Source organism: Mastacembelus armatus, unplaced genomic scaffold (genome assembly GCF_900324485.2).
Source record: "Mastacembelus armatus unplaced genomic scaffold, fMasArm1.2, whole genome shotgun sequence".
NCBI lineage: Eukaryota > Metazoa > Chordata > Actinopteri > Synbranchiformes > Mastacembelidae > Mastacembelus > Mastacembelus armatus.
The window spans coordinates 416686-420801 of record NW_022872920.1 but is presented as its reverse complement, the minus strand read 5'-3'; the positions used below and the strand labels follow the sequence as shown (position 1 = coordinate 420801).

Here is a 4116-nt window from a genome sequence, read left to right as displayed (position 1 = left end):
CCTGTACTGTGCTAAGTTTTGTTGACATACCACAGCATCACCAGCACTTTGCACGAGCACTTAAAGAGAAAACTTGTCCTCTCCTCATCCAGCTCCATGGTCTGTTTAACAACAGATACATAGACAAGTATTGCCACAGAGGCAGACTTCAATGACTGCTCATTTTCACATGACAAATAAAGCCACAGAGATCTTGAAGCATATGTGTTCTGTAGCTCCTGATGCTTTCTGGTTGCAGAGCTCACAGATCATATATTTTATTATTTTATTTTATGAGAGTGGAGGGAAAGGAGCAATAAGCCCAAGTTTACTTAAAAGAAAAGCATCCTCTTTAGACTGCTCAGAGTCTGTAAACTGTTTAATAAAGAACATAATGTTCTATGTGTGGAAATTCCACTTGGTCAATGTTTCAATTTGGAAACAATTCTCTAGTCATTTATGATACAGTCACTCATCTATGTTTATTTAATGACACTGAAACTCCTTCTCCTTTTACCCCCCTGAAGTCACATCACCTCTTCTCAGCACATGGAGCTCTCCTGTAGAATCACCACCACCCAAAGTGGGGCTCAAACGTAACCCTAACCCTGAGATTAAGACTATCATGCTCTACTGACTGAGCTAGCCAGGCTGTGTATAACACACATTTAACTGTAAATATGGTATACTTGGATCCACCTATGTTCTGCCAATTGACTATCAGGTTAATGCAAAATATCTTTGCAGCTGATTCAATGTTGTTACTGTTACATGCACATATTCAAGTAGAAAATTACTTTACAAAGAGAGAGACAGAGAATGTTATCAAAGTACAGGGAGGAAAATCAATACATGAAAACACCTGTCAAGAGTGGGATTTGAACCCACGCCTTCACCTGGAGACCAGAATACCCTGCTCATAGAAGGAAGAAAACCTTGAGTGTGGCACCTTTAGACCACACTGTATCTGTTTAGATTCCTTTCTTGTCTCCTCCATACATGCTCCTGTTTCATAAAGAAGATTCATGTTTGTCAAACTCCTTTTCAGAGCTGCACTTCTTTAACATGCTGGTCTCATGTCTCAAGTTGTGACTCTTTTCCATTCAAATGATGATATTTGTTGTAGAGCAGCATGTTGTGAAAATGTCACAGGTTTGATGGAGAATGTGAGAATAGATTCCACTGATTCAGATGTGTTCAGACAATCAATTTAAACCTGAAGGGCAGGGACCGTTGGGGAAACAAGGACTGATGTGTATCTCAATGACCAGGACTGGCTTTCTTTTCTCTAGGAGATTCATATGACTGTATGTGACTCCACCTCTGATAAAAGACATGGTGATAGAGGACAGTGCAGACATTGCTCCACAACAAAGTTGTCTTGTCTGGAGTGGGATTTGAACCCACACCTCCAGAGGAGACTTGAATGCAGTGTCTGTACCCTGAATCAATTTTGAATTCACATAACACTGCTATGGGAAATATAGCTGCTAGAGGGACTAAAGTGCAGTAACTTGGCAATTTAGAAAAAAGCTGAGTTTGTTCAGGATGTCTGCCATCAAAGGAATCACAGAGCAGCCAGGTGTTCAACTATTTCACAGATCCAGAAACGGACACCATACCACATATCACCAGCTCTTGTTTTTACATTCATCCATCCAATGTCAGTGGATACTGTGGGAATTATTACTTTTATTACATTACAGTTTAAGGTATAAGGCAGAATTAGATTACTTTTATCATATTATAGATTAACTTTAATGCATTATTACAGTATACTCATGAAGCATTTTGGTATGTGTGAAACAGTAGCAGTTTAGACATGAACTTGTTTTTCAGTAATTGCAAGGTTTCTTCTTAGGGCAAGAAGTGGATTAGACATAACATCAGATAGGATGTGCCTGTTGCTTTTGTTGTTGTACTCTGTCTTACAGGGCAGGTTGACCTCTGCCAGGAGGCATAGTAACAGTGATATCTCAGGACATCCCATCGTTCTCAACCTTTGGGAGAAGAACACTCCAGCTTCCTAAAGATTGCACATTTTATTCTGTAATATTATCACTGGGTCAAGTATATGGTTGGATTGGTTATATATATATATATATATCCTCCATATCCACTGTGCCCTCTGTTGCTCCTGGAAATAGGGGTAGAGCACAGAGACGATTGGATTGTACAATTACATTGGACACTTTAAACTTAATGGCTACACCTTGATGTTGCTCTCCAGTAAAAATATATCTCTGTAATAGTCAAAGCACAAAGTCTTTTGCTAATGTTCTTAAATCAATGAAATTCCATTTTTAAATCACTGTGAAATGAAATACAACTGCAAAAAAAAAAAAAAAAAAAAAAAAATTAGCCAACCTCAATAGTCATCCAGACCAGGTTGCTCCTTCAGTAACAACAAAGGTACAATGTCTGGTTCCACACTGAAACAGAGGATTTGTGAGCTGTTATGTGAAGGATAATAAACCAACACATGGCTCATTTGTTCAGGGGCTTGAATCTTGCTTTGGGTGTGAGGTCCAGGTTTTGAATCCCAGATGATCCCGGTGTTGTTTGGGTTCTTGTAAACTTCTCTGTAAAGACACTGAAATGTTTATATGTACAAAATATCTGCTTGTGCCCTTCACCATATTGTCTCATTACAGTGTTACATAAAACAGGACACACTACACATAATTAGTTGTGAGTGCAAATTATGCGTTTGTTAAGGTTTAGGTGATGATTTTTAAAATCCACTGCATGTGGTCCTTTCACGTGTGAGGCAAACATTATAACCACTGCACTACAGAAACACAGTTGTTGGCTACAATGAAATATGGTGAGTTTCCTTTATGATTTCCTCAAACTAACATGCACATTAGAGAACACTTGATCGTAGCGTCTCCAATAGAAGTGTCCTTGAAGGGTAAAAAGGGATATGAGCTCATCTCCACAGAGGGCAGTCAATGACTTGCCATTAAGGTTGTAGGCTAAGGCAGGAAAACTGAAATTCCCCCCATGACAGACTACAAGCCTCTCAGACAAACAATTCTCTCTGCAGAGTCAGATCTTGTCACTGTGTGGTTAGTATCAATACAAGTGCAGGCCTCAATTGTGCAGACAGAACACATAAGGAAGGAAGAGAGTTAAGCAGAAAATAGTTTATTGCTGCAGATAAATATAACTAAAGGTGTCTGGAAACAAGGACATAATACAAAACAAATTATAGTCTGGGAGTAGAATCCAAACTGTTCACGTTAATCACCTGTCACCTGAGATTGGGTCACAGCTACCTTTGGTAAGCTCAGACTGAGTTTTCCACAACAGTTAATGCAAAAAGCTCTGTTTCTGCCCGGTTTCAAACTGGGGACTTTTCACATGTGAGATGAACGTGATGACCACTACACTACAGAAACTGACACACCTTTAGACTGAGAACATGGTGCTGGGAAATGCAACATTGTACAATAAGCCCATAGGCCACTTCCTTTGGAGAAGCTAAATTCAAATGATCCAAATGTGTGTTGTCTTTAGAAAATCATAAAGGAGACCAGAGAGATTTCTTGAGAGCATACAGATGCATTCTTGTAATGTAGAGGTTAATCCGTTTCTCCCATGCAGCCTTGAAAGCTGGAAGACATAAGTGCTGCCATTAGAATTTTTCCATTGAACCACCAATGCTCTGTGGGACTAAAGGTCTTGGTAAACTACCCTAAATCCAATGGACCAATTGCAAAAAGGTTGACCATACAGGGCAACTACTAGTAGTAATAAGGTGGTTCATTTTGCTGATAAGATCTATAATTTGATATGAAGTTAATAAAGGGTGTTTCCCCCTATTAAATGTAGCCTCTCCTAATAAAGGGTGTTACCCCCTAATAAATTATGGCTCCCTTAATAAATAAAAGTTGCCACCCATAATAAAAGGGTGTAGTCTAAAAATGTTTTATTTTAAAATAAAAAAGATTAGGGAGGGCTGAAGGGTGTTTCCTATAACGCTGCAGCAGCAACAGTAATGGTGGTGTTTTTTAAAGCTAAGAAGAAGTTCGTTTTGCTTTGGGGGTGTGTAACGTATAGGCCAGAAGGGGAGTAACCTAGGTCAGTACATAAGGGGTATTGCTGCCTCTAGTCATAGTGTGAATCTCACTA

The 4116-nt window shown here is 39.2% G+C and overlaps 1 non-coding gene across 1 annotated transcript; it reads right to left on the bottom strand.

Moving 5' to 3' along the window:
- Positions 1-3310: 3310 nt before the first annotated feature.
- trnav-cac (transfer RNA valine (anticodon CAC)) lies at positions 3311-3383 on the bottom strand. Its single transcript has one exon. It is a non-coding gene; the product is annotated as a tRNA-Val (tRNA).
- Between the last annotated feature and the right edge of the window lie 733 nt (positions 3384-4116).